Source organism: Rhinolophus sinicus, linkage group LG07 (genome assembly GCF_036562045.2).
Source record: "Rhinolophus sinicus isolate RSC01 linkage group LG07, ASM3656204v1, whole genome shotgun sequence".
NCBI lineage: Eukaryota > Metazoa > Chordata > Mammalia > Chiroptera > Rhinolophidae > Rhinolophus > Rhinolophus sinicus.
Window position 1 is genome coordinate 89,812,809 of NC_133757.1, and position 13,678 is coordinate 89,826,486.

Consider the following 13,678-nt stretch of genomic DNA (forward strand, 5'->3'; position numbering starts at 1 on the left):
TCCTCTGTGCCATCTCTCCTGATCCAACGAATGACATCACCTCATTACCCGGGATCCCTCCTCGGCTGCACTGTACAGTGTTTAAAATGCTCACTCCCCTCTTCCCCCAATGTCTGTTTCTCTTGTTCCTTCTTACAGTAACTGCTGATGCCCTGGTCCATGCCCCATCACAGTTTTCCTGAAGTGCAATCACTCATTAACTGTTCTTTGTTTCAGTCTCTTTAGCCTCCAGTCCACCCAGATTTCTTTCCCTCCACTTGTCCACTAAACTATCTGTTCCATCAAGATCCTTCTCTGCTTAGGAATCTTCGATCAGTCCTGCTGCCTGTAAAATGAAGCCCAGTTCCTTAGCTGCGCTTTCGGGGCCTTCCCCATGTGCTGGGCCATACATACACTATGTCTTCTGCTCCTAGATTCTTGCCCTACTCTCCAGCCAAGCCAGCATCTTCTCTGTGCTCCCTCACATGTCTGTCTTATTCTTATCTGCCCCTGTGGTCCTTTGACTGAAACGTCTTCTTTCTTTCTATCCATCCTACCTGTTCTTTCCCTTCAAAGGCCACCTCAGATGCCTCTTTCTTCACAAGCTTTGGATACTCCAGCCCACTCTGAGAAAGGGGTTTAACATAGAACCATGTTCTGTCCAAATACTTCACCCCTAGCATTTAGCAAGGAGCTTCCTAACTGGTGAAAAGATGAGATATTTTATATCATGGTTGTGCCCTTCACAGTTGTATGAAAAATAGTGTTGAGTCTTTTTGTTCATTAAATATGACAATTAGTAGAATTGTATTAGCCACCATTTATTAAGAACCTACCATAGGCCACTTTACATATGAATTTATGTATTTTAAGCCTCACAAGCAACCCTGCGTGTTAATGATATTCAATCTGAAAACATGGGAAAGGGGAGGATAGTGGAGAGAAAGCATATATTTTTTTTTTCTAATTCCACCTGTCCTTAGTTCTATATAGAGAGATTCATAATTGTTATCTCATTTCATCTCTTTCCATCCTATCATCAATAGCCATGTATTTTAATCCCATTTTTCAGATAAAGAAATTAAGACTCAGTGGGATTAATAACTTGTTCAAATTCAATAACTAGTGAGTGCAGAACTGAAAATCGAATTCTTGTCTGTCTGACTCAAAAGTTGCTCTTTCCACTATCTGTGCCTCTGTAGACAAGGATCTGTCATAGGTATACACACTAAACTCTCTTTTTCATCTGTAGAATGGGAAGAACAATTCGTTTTTGTCAATTTTGCTCTAAAATAGAGATTGTGCTTGAAAAATCTCTCGAGCATTATATGTTAGATTTGTCATAAATATCATTTGGCTGGAACCTGGAAATCCAGTCTTTATTTCTCCAAGCTGCATAAAGCACCACTAAGCCAGAAAGAAAGCTTCACCCACTGAGACCAGCAAATATCACTTTCCAATAGTAAACAGCTCGGTGCAATAGTATTTACGTCTGGCATGATGGCGCATGAACTGAAACAACTACACCTGCATCTGTAGAGTACTTTTAATGCATATTGCATATCACAGAAAAACATATTTAGGCTGCATTTGATGTGCAGTTGTGTGTGTGTGCCGATGGGTGTGCATGTGGTATAGATTGTTGACTTTAAACAGACAGCCAGATATTTATTCAAGAACAACAAAAAATTACAATTCGTGACCTGTGTCGAATAGCAAATGACAAATAAGTCCAGAGAACAAAGGAGAGGAATGTTCTTTTATAGAAGAAGGGGAGAGTTCAGAGGTCCTGTTGTAAGCAAAGAAGCCATTGGAGGAAACCAGAAATTCAAAGTGTGGTGGCTTTTCATAGGCTAAATTGTAATAGTTTTTCATTGGCTGAGTGGTTGCCGGGTGAGGAAATGATCTTCCTTCGTCTTGCTGGGGTAGTAGAGTAGAAAAACACCTTCCTGTTGGAGATGGAAAGTACATTTCTTTCTGTTTGGGGTAACTGACGATGAGTGCAGGGCATGAGACTTGTCCTACAGGCCGTCCCAACTCCAATTTAAATGAGGTTTCTGCTTATTAATCTTCACTGTGTGTGTGTGTGTTAAATAAGCAACTAGACACATTTTCCTCTTCTCTTGGTTAAAGTCACTGGTAAAATATGGAGCCATAAGGTTTAGTGCAAGAACAGCAGGAAAAATCCAATTCTACCCTTCAACACACACAGAGAATAAACCATCATAAGAATGTTTAGGATTGAAGGGGGAAGGCACGTGCCTTTTACCTCCTCCTCACTCCATATGTGGATTCTAGGCACCAGCTGTGCCATCCCCACCTTCCCCTCCCTACTTTTCCAGAAGGTATAACTTTTAGTTACAGGCACTGGAAAAGAAGTGTGGTCTAGGACAATAATTTTCTAACTTTTATTTTTCAGCAAAAAATATTCTTTCCTCCCAAGTAGAATCTAATGTGAAACCTTAATACATAGAAGAGAGAAAATGATATTTTGACATAGATACTTACCAATTTAAATGTTTATCTTTCACTTTAATAAAAATTCAACCCAATGAGAAAGTTTTGATGAACACAAAATTTGAAATTAGGATTGTGGATGACAGGTGTAGTCATATGTTTCTCAGGGATTCCCTTTCTATATTTTGTGTTGGCTACACATTACCAAGAATATCCTAATCCGAGTAGATCAGTAGTAGGGTACTTGATGATAAAATTTAGCTTGAACAAGTATATGCAGGTCTGAATTAAAAGAAAATGAAGTAAAATGAAATAAAATAAAAAGCAAAAAACGGTCTTGAGCTACAACCATACTAATCATTGATTTAGCTCTAAGAATTTCAAATACTTGCAGAAGAGAAGCTTTTTTCTGATATCTGCATAAAAACATGTTAGTCTAGCAGCCCAGCTTTACATGCTGGTTAGCTCTTGTGTGTTATCAGTTTGTATATAAGACATCTGACTAGTGTGTGTATGTGTGTGTGTGTGTGTGTGTGTGTGCTTGTGCATGTGTGTGTGTGTACTGCAGCTTTGATCAGAGTAAATATTTTTAAATTGCAAAAAATGATACTTAAATTCATATGGAACTTTGAATTGATGGTCTCCACTGAACTTTAACATTCTAGACTACACAATATGAAAATGCATATTCTAAGGTATAGGGAAGCAGCTAGAGTGGATCTGGGATCATAGTCACCAAAAGTGGACTGCTATACCGATTTCACTCTCAGTGGGCCATACATGGTGTAGCAAGACCATTGACACTTGGTGATCAAAGGATGTGGAACGAGTGTGATCTGTCAGTCAGCAAGAGAGGGTGGTCCCAGTGCGTCTTTGTGTAACTCGATTATGTCACTTCTAAAAGAAACTACCAATGGGACCCCCAAACACATGCATCAGCCTAGCTAATCTTGCTGCACGAGTGTGTTTTTACAGTCTTACCCTGGCATTAACTCATGCTGTAACCCCTGCCCAAGTTTCCTTACCTCCCCATCCTTTGAATTGATCTTCTAATTTACTTTCATATTATTTATTCTTGAAGCAACTTAAATGTCAATTCCTCTCAACAAGTTTTCTGAATCCATCCTTACCGTAATGTCCAGGCAGAAATATTGTTGGCTTATTGCTTTATCGATTGTTGCTATTAATAGAATTATATTAGCCATCATTTATGAATTACCTACTATAGGCCAGCTTGCATATTAATTTATGTCCTTTAATGTTCCCAATCAACTCTGCATTGCAGTCATGTTTAACTGATATTATAGGCTTAGAGTAGTTATACAACCTACCCAGATGTCACACATCTGCAGGGGCAAGATAAACTTTAAGCTTGTTTTTGATGCCTCCAAATTCTGCCATATTTCCATCTGCTATTTTTTTCTTCTTCTCTGAACTGTTGTCTGTTAGCGCTTTGTACATACTTTGGGGATGACATTTATCAAGTGGTGTGGCAAATAAGTGTCCCCATGTTATTTGCCTCCTGCATGGGAGTCTGAGAACATCTTGAAAGAGCAAATGGTGTCTAAACCAGATCTCTAGATTTGGCATCTAATTATGGCTCCAAATTAGTTGAATTTAATCTAAATGAAAAGAACCATTAAACTAGTGGCTAAAAGTTATACTATCTCATCCCGTCACCTACCTGCAGACAAGAACTGCAAACAGTCCATCCCACCGTGTTTCTCTGAAAATAAGACCTAGCCGGACCATCAGCTCTAATGTGTCTTTTGGAGCAAAAATTAATATAAGACGTATAGTAAAGTCTTATATTACTAAAAGTAAAGTCTCATATTACTGTAAGTCTTATAGTACAATAAGACCGGGTCTCATATAATATAATATAACGTAATATAATATAATATAGTATTACATAATATAATATAAGACTGGGTCTTATATTAATTTTTGCTCCAAAAGACGCATTAGAGCTGATGGTCCAGCTAGATCTTATTTTCGGGGAAACAGGGTAGCTAGAAGGTGTTCCTGCTTTTAAGCATTAGTGCTACATTTTAGCCTGGAACTGTACTTGGGGTCTAGATCACCATTGCTCAAAGTGAGATATTGCTCAGGAGGATGAACAGGGTTCCATGCTCCTAAATATTTAGCAAACTCTGCGTATTAGATTAACCCTATTAGAAACATAAGCAACAGCATATTCAAGACTCTAAGGAGAAATCAAAAGACTCTTATTCAGCTTAGCAATTCTCAAACTTGTATGCACACCATACAATTTTTTCACATAGCACCTATGTGTCCTTGAACCCAGTAGTTCTGTAGAGCCCTCTTTGTAAAAATTAGGTCTGGCCTAATCTTTTATTGATTGACATCTTGCCATATTCCAAAAAAGGCTTATGGTGGCTGAGTGAGACTTTAGTTTTAGTCTGTTTCTTCTCTGCGTTCAGCAGGAATCTGTGAGCCATTTGTTTCTTTCCTTTATAAACAAGGGGACTAGTTTTCCTACCCCTTGTTTCATCACCATGCTCTCAGGGTCATTTCACTTTCTGTGCACATTTGGGATTTGTGGAATCAAAGTGATCCGAAGGGAAATTAGAGCCAGGAAAACCCCCTCCATTTAAGCACCGTCTGTTTAGAGATGGAGGGAGAAACCCTGACCCCTACAACTCCATTTGAGCATTGCCACTGCTCTGGGATTTTCCCACCACGTTTTAAAAGTACTGTATAACACTGCCATGTTGTTTTCCTACAGAATTCACATTATCTAGTATGTTCTTACGGATATTTTTTATCTGAGTGATTTCTCCGGAGGTCAAGGGAAATTTATGCCACATCGGAAGTCATGGACCCTCCTACAAAGTCCTACATTATCTGTGTATAGTACATTAGTATGTATATAAATGCAGTGATCTTATCAGTTCACCAAAGTCTTACAGTTCTTTGCCTTTAGTTGAAATCATTTCAGCTCAGTGTGTTAACTCTGATTATGTCTATCTGATCAGAATCTCCAGCTACCAGTTGCAAATGCCTTTGATTTTCAGACTTGGGGAAATGAATTAATTATCATGGAATAATTTAGATTAGTCGATGGTTTTGAAAACATGGACTTCATGGTTGAGGGAGGAGCAATAACTGAGTGCAAGCCCTGGATCTCCTTTGTACAAGAGGAAGACTTTGAGGCTCTGGGAGATGATGTGACTTTCTCAAGGTCACACAGCAATGCCCTGGCAGAGCAACAACTAGAACCCAAGGCTTTGCTTCCCAACCCTGTGCTGGTGCAATCAAAGACACAGTTTGCTGCAGAGGAGACATCTACAAGCTGTATGTAACATTTGCATAACATATTACAGTAAAAACAGAATCCCAACTGAGATTCTCAGCAGGAAAATAACACTTATTTAATCAGGGTTCTATTTATACTTTCATTGTGAAGGTTAGGTTAAGATTCACTGGCTTGATTAAGGGTGCTGCCTACACATGAAAGTGTTTACTGAGCTGGGCTCCCTGGAGTGAAATTCAAACAAACTTGTGACATCCAAAGCACATTTTCATGTCCTGAAAGCCATGAATGCCTTTGTTGAGAGCCAAATCTTTTCCTTAAAACAAACAAATCATTAGCCTTGAGGATAAACTGTAAACAGTCTGCCAAGACACAAAGAGTCCTTCCTCTGGGCCTTTAGTGGCATTGCATCCTTAGTTTTAGTCTTTAAACCTAATGAATATGAATATACCTAGAACCGCAAAATGAAAAGCTTCTGTGCACTCAAAAGCATTAGCATGTACTTCATACTATTTGATCTTAAGGATAATCCTGCAGGGTAGGAAAAGCTGATATTATTACCTCTGTTGTACACATAAGGAAGCTGAAAGCACCTAGGGGTTCAAAGACCTGTCCAAGGTCTCCCAACTTGTTAATGAAGGAAAGCACTAGAATGGAGAGGAGGGACGTTTTTTTTTTCCTCATCACTTAGGCTCAGTGCATGAACCACAGTGCCACCTACTGAATAAAATGTTTCCTTACTAGGGAGAGGGGGGCAAGGAGTAAGGGCCCCTCAGTGTACTTTGTTCTCTCTCCCATTGAAAGCACCAATAGTCTGAGACAAGCCAACCATAGGAAATGGTTTCCAGTTTAGCAGGAAAGGGAACAGAAGAGACCGAGTAGAGTGGAGCTGAGTCAGAAGTGGAGGGTGAAGCTGAGCTTTCTCTGTGGCTCTGCTGACTGGTGTATATGGATATGGCATCTCGCTCAGTGGCTGTGCTCTGCTGAGAGCCAAGCAGCAGCTCCGTCTCTCACTGGGTCTGTGGCCTTGGGCCAGTCATTCTACATTCCAAACCTCAGCTTCCTCGGGGCATTTTTATGATGATCAAATGAATTAAAGGACCTAGGAAGCCCAGCTCTGTGTCTGACAAGCACTAGAAGCATAACAACTAAGATTTATTTACCCGTGTGGGTGTATCATTCCATTCATCAAATAGGTATTGAGGATTTACCACACCTGCAACCCTGGGTTCCACAATATAGAAAAGGAAAAAAAAAAAAAAAAAGGCGGAAACACAGTCTTTGTGCTGAAAATCGGATTCACACATTGACGATTCAAGACTTAAAACTCTCTGGCAAGGATACTGTTACTTTTTAAAGGATTGCAAGAAAAAGTCATTGGACGATCAAAATATCATTAAATAATGTTGGCATTTCCAGCAGTACACCAAGTAAATAGGGCAGCTGTTTGAGGTCAGTAGGTCCTGACACCCTGACCTCCAACCTGACCCTGTAATTGAGCAAGAAATGCTTCCTCTCTACAGCGCTTCCCGGTCTCCCTTCTGTTCCCCATTCTTGGTAGTGCCCAGAAAGGGCCCTTCCAGCCACGCCTTATTGTCCCCAGCCCCGATCTATTCTCTTGTGCCCATGTCTCCCCAGGATCCCGTCCTCCCCAGAAGACCTCACCTTCACTCAGAGTGCAGGCTCTGGCACTATTCTGGCACATGCTCTGTCTCACTGGCTTTGGCATGGCCTCTTCCTTCTCCGAGAACTGAAATTTCTTTTAAACAGACAAGCAATTACTAGTGTGTTATCCACACTTGACTCTGTGTTGGTACAACGGCGGCTGATGGATAGTAGCAAGCGGCTTGATAATGGGACATCTTTAAGCTGATTGCCACTGGAGATAAGTGATGTCTCTGAATGGGTGCACTTTTGTTCAACTTCTGAAGGCAGAGGGGACAGGGAAAGTTGTATTTATTTATTTATTTATTTATTTATTTATTTGCCTTTTAAAAAATAGAAGCCTTTTGGAGCATGGCTACACCTCCCCCGAGATTCTCATTTCAGATTAGGCTATCAGGTGTATAGTGCCATCAGAGGCTTCCGCTTCAGTCACAGCTGCCGTTTGATATTCAAGCCTTTCAACAGATCCTTCCGAACAGCTGACACTCCCTTGCTGTCTGGCTCTGCGTCCTTGAGGACAGCTCCATTAAACACCGGCCTCTGTCTCTCCCACCTTCTCAGCTCCTCTCCTTTCCTGTCTCTCTTTCTCCCCTTCTCATATTTTGTCACGGCCCGCTCTCTTTTCTCTCTCATTTCTCTCTACCTTCCCCTTTCTGCAGCCACTTTCATTCTTCTTCCCTCCTTTCCCTCCTCTCCAGTTGCCATTTTGTTTCCTGCTGTCTTTGTCCTTTTTGCTCTGCGTGTCCACATGTCTCTCCCACACCTCCCTCTCCACTGGGCTCTCGGTCTCTTTCCTCTGCCTTCCCAGCCCCCTGCCTGCTCAGCATCGTGGGGTGGCGGGGGGAAGCCAGGCCTGGGGAGGCTGTGAGGGTTTGGGGGCTGTAAGCATCACCTTTATAGAGTACAGAAGCTTGACAAAGTCATAGGAGCTGTTAGAGCTCAATCTGAGGAGGGAGGCGGGTGCAGGAGGGAGAAGCACTGAGTAGGGTGCTGGGGGTAGGGCTGGAGGGAACACGAGAAAAGGAGAGGGCCAGAACACGAAACAGAACTGTTGGCAACCACTGCCTGACTTTGGAAGCCATAAGAAAGGAAGATTCATTTGTCACAGATGCAGCCGCCTCCCAGCCAGTTACCACTGTTTAGACACAAAGGTACGAAGGAGAAAGCAGAGAACCAGTCAATCTTTTAAAGGGGCCAGTGGCTGCATCTAACATCCGGGTAAGTGGCAGTGGGAGATGGGTGGGGACCTGATGTGGGTTCTCTGGTGGTGAATGGAGAAAAGCATCTTTATAAACACATTGCACCTCATGGGGAGCAGAGAGAAATTCAATTAGGTTTGAATGAGAAAGGTAACTTGAATATCAATGAATTGTCTAATTGAAGATAATGAAGACCTGGGGGCACCCTGCCAGGTTGATTCCCACACCCAAATCCAGAGATTTTTCCCAGGGATTAAAGACACAATTTAATTACACATTTCTATTAGATTAGGCGCTGATGACATTCAGCACTCTGAGTTAATTACATAGTTAATTACACAGCCAATAACTTCCTTTGCCTAATAACCCTGCTGGATGCAGCCTGGTGCTGCAGAGGGGGTTCCTGTTCCTGGAACGGGAACCATGGGAGCCAAAGGTGTGGGAGCATCTTTGGCAAGGGGACATGTGAATACTAATAGGGAATTATTCTAATTGTCCCCTGTTCTCTGATGAACAGTAAATTATTCTAATAGCATTTGCCATTGTACTCATTCGTTATCTAAGGGTAATTAAGAATGAAGGGCTTCCAGAGGCCTCCCCTGGGGCACAAACAAGGCTGCACTAACTGGGGCTGCCTTCATTTTGGATGCCAGGCATCTCCAGGAGATGTCCCCTTCTTCTTGGTCTCTCTGATTCACTCCAGGACAGAGCTTTGTACTTGCCAAGGTGTTTTCATAGGCTCATCTGGTTTGATTACAAACAAAGCTATGAGGTAGGTTTCAGTTTCTTTATTATATTATCTGGGGGGAAGAGGGTGGTCCAGTGATTTGTCCCAGTCAAGTGGTGGTCTGGGTTGAACCCAAATCTCACTCTTGTTCCTCCATACCACAGGACCTCGCAACTCAACGTAGTTCTTTCTGGGTACAATTCAAGGGTCAATATGGTTTGAGTTTGGGGTATGGACGAAAACAGAGTTCAACCTATCGAGTTGGCTGCCTGGTGGAACAAAGACCAGAAGTGAAATATTAGTTATTCCCAAGACTTCCAGAAACCATTGTGAGGCGGGCTAAGACATAAGGAGACCGTGCATGGAAGGGTCTGGATCTCCTATGTAGCTACTGACCTGAATCCATTCATGTCGGCCTCAAATAGCCACATCCCTAGGTGAAAATGACAGTGGCCTTTACATCTTTTAAGAAAACTGGGTATTTGATCTACCCAAGCCACCATCTGTGGGAGTGTGAATCATGAGAAAGGCAGTTGTCATGCTGAGGGCAGAGAAAGGAGAGGAAAAGCCTGCCTTGCAGCCTTACAAGGAAGCTTTCCTGGAGGAAGGAGAATATCATCAGCTACCGCGTGATACTGGCCAGGTCAGCCTGTGTGGAAAGGCAATGACAAGCATTCTAGTGATTATTACAGACCGAAAGCTTGTGCCTCACTCCCCACCCCCCAGATTCAGGTGCTGAAGCCCTAACCCTCCATGTAGCTGTATTTGGAGTAACAGAGTAATTCAAGTTAAATGAGGTCATCAGGGTGGGGCCCGATCCCATAGGGTGAGTGTCCTTCTCAGAAGAGACACCAGAGTCTCCCTTTCTCTCTCTCCATGTGCACTCAGAGAAAAGGCCAGGTGAGGACACAGCTAGAAGGCAACTGTCTGCAAGCCAGGAAGACAAGTGTCACCACACACTGACTTCCAGCCTCTAGAACTGCGAGAAAATAAATGTCTGTTGTTTAAGCTGCACCGTCTGGTACTTTGTTATGACAGCCCGAGCTGACTAATACAATGATAAAATGGTAAATGAAACCCAACTATGGTTTCCGAACACCTCATTCTCCTCCATTACCCCTCCACCTCACCCAACACACGTATATTTTTTTATGGATTGGACCTCATACCATTCCCCTTGCCTGGATCATTCAGCCCTGCTTATCTGTCAAAATGTATCTCTTATTCAGAATTCTATTATAAAGGCGCTCTCAACACCATCTCCTTCGTTTTTTCTACCTCTCTAATTTGTACTTGATCCTACACTTATCACACTGTAGTTTCATGCTTTGTTTCCGTACCTGCTACCCCCACTGGAGAGTAAGGCACATGTAGACATCAGCTTTGTGTTCTCCACCTGCATCTGCTGGGGGTCCAGCACGGCGCCAGCCCATGGAAGGTACTTGTCTTTGTCTGTTCAGGCTGCTGTAACAGAATACCATGGACTGGGTGGCTTATGCACAACAAAAATTTAATTCTCAAAGTTGGGAGGCTGGGAAATCCAAGGCACTGGCAGATTCAGAGTCTGGTGAGGGCCTGCTTCCTGGGTCACAGAGGGCATCTTCTGTGTCCTCACATGGCAGAAGGGGCGAGGGAGCTCTCTGGGTTTTCTTTTATAAAGGCACGAATCCCATTTATTAAGGCTCTACCCTCATGACTGAATCACTTCCTATGTTAATTGTGTTTTCTATTCCCTGTTTTGTATGGTATTTTAACATAGTAAAACACCTTTCTGGCTGGCGGTGGAGACTACCCCCCAAAGGCTACCACATTCTTAAAAATAACAAAGGACCCAACTAGGAGCATGCTTTTGATGTTAAACAACCCATTCAGAGCCATAGCCCCTTTCTCTGGCCTGTCCATCACAAGAGGCAATATTCTTTTGCCTTAATCATCCCAGAGCCTGGGGCCAGGCAACTTGGGACCACCCCTGTGGCCCAACATCCATCAAAACTATTCAAAGTAAACAATCCCTAAGTTGGTTGCTCTGCCCTGCCTTGCCCTTCCTATGGAAACCCCAACAAAGACAGTGGTCTAAGCCTTCCACTTGCTTCTGCTTCTGCTTCCTGACCAAAGCCACTCCTGTGCGCAGCCCCTGCCTCTTGATTCTAAGGAAACTGTGAGTAACAGTAAACATTTCTTTCAATAACATTGACTTCTCTGTGTCTCAGTCACCTGTATAAATTAAGACCTGGACAAAAACACCTCCCAAAGGCGCAACCTCCAAATACCATAACACTGGAGATTAGGTTTCAATATATGAACACAGGGGGACACTAACATTCAGTCTATGGCATTATACAATGAATACTTCGGAACTGAAACCTCTGTTTTGTTGCAGGTATTTGGAAAATTGGACATTCAGTCATGCAACAGATTTGACTATCCTGGATTTTTCTCATTGAGGTTTTGAGTCCACAGTTCTGGCCCATGTGGCAGCTCTTGGACATGCCTCTCAATGTGGCTTTGATGGCCAGTAAACTTTTGTAGCTTTGGAGTCTTTGGACATCGGTCACCAAGCGAGTCTTGGCAGGGAGTAGGTTTGAAAGGGGGAACGAGCTATCTTGTGCAAGGTAGTCTCCCCGTCTTGGTCTTGCCCTTGGCCCCACGGCCCCCAAAGGCTTCCCAGCATCCTGGTGCCACATATTCCCCTTCATCTGTGTCCTCTCACCTTCCGTTCCCACTGCAGCCTGTCCACTCATTCGGTCCTGATCTGAGAATTTTATCCTCACTTTTTCTTTCAAAATGAACCTCTTCAATGCTGCATTACAGCAAGGGTCCTGTTTCCCATTGCAGGGAGCCTAGCAGTCTCGATTAAGATGTAGTAACAAAACCTCAGAAGGCTCAGTGCACTATTTGCATTTGACCAAAGGCTCCTTTAATTCCTAAACTCACTGGCTCTCGACTGGGGGTGGTACCACTCCTGGGAGGCATATAGAAATGGTTCAGAAGTTCCTGGTTGGCATAACAGGGTGAGTTGCTGTCGCTTAGTGGGCTGAGAACAAGGATGTTACATGTTTTACACTGTGGATGCTAGTCTGGAACAATGAATGGTCCCACCCAAAGTGGCAATCACACCCCTCTTTAAAGACATGGCACAGGAAAAGGGGCTGTCAAATGCTGCCGGCCACAAGTCCTGGAATGGAGAGGGAAGGTTCTCATGTTGGGGACAGGAAGCCTTCTAAGTGGCTGTTTGTCCTGCGTATACTCGGTCCTGCCCCCGTGGTAACCTCCTACCTTCCTGACCTCCCCAGAGCCTGCCCCCTCCCTCACCAGGATCCTGAGTCACACCAGGGATCCTCTACTGTGTATGGTCCCCATAGATAGGAATAGGATACGGACGTGGGATTTGACAAGCTCACATTTCCTGGTGCCACACTGTCTTGGAAAGCTCCTCCTGTAACACTATTCGTGGCCTGAACAAGGTTCCCTCAGGGAGGGCGGCCTCATGGCAGGGTCACAGTGGGTCGGCGATCACTGTTGCTGGATGCAGTCTGAGGCTGCCCTATATAATCATAGATGTTTTAACGGCTCACTTGAAAATAGGGGGCACACAGCAGCTATGAGTTGACATTTCCTGGGGGAACCCTCACTCATTTGCAAAACATCCCTCTGGAGAGTTTCACTTGCCACAGAAAAGTCCGAGAGAGCTACCCTGAACCAACGTTTCAAGTATGCATGCTCCGGTGATCAGGTCACATGGGGTCAGCTGGAGATATTGTCTCTGTTTCAGAGGACTTTCCAGAGGGAGGAGGTGTGTGCCTCCAACCTTCTCCTCTGCAGTCACATTCTTCGGGGGGTGATGAGACAGCAGAACAGAAGACATATGACTTGGAGTCCTTGGTTTCAAGCAACTGAAACTGACACTAGCCAGGAAGGGAATTCATTTACAGGATATTAAGCATTTAACTGATTTGTCAGGAATGCAATGAGATCCATATTTAGGAAATAGTCCGGAACAAAGGGAAGTTGGGAAGCCATACGAGAGCCAAGATTGGTCCACAGGTCTAGACCTCTACTGCCATTGCCACCCAGAGGACGCTGCAGGTGGCCCTGCCACACTGGGCAATGGTTGTACCCGGCTCACTGCCATCCCTGTCCCTGAAGAGAATTTGCTGCTGCTGCTTCCACTTCCAGGGGCCCCTTTCCTGTCTTTCTTCATGCTGCAGCTCACAACACGAAGTCTGAGTGGATATATATGACTGGCCAAGTGTGGGTCAAACACCCTTGCCCTATTTCAATCTTATTTCAAGGGAAGATGGAAAAGTGTCTGATCTTTTTAGTTCCCACAAGAGAAGGTGGATCCTGCCTCCTTTCACGTGAAATACACACAGG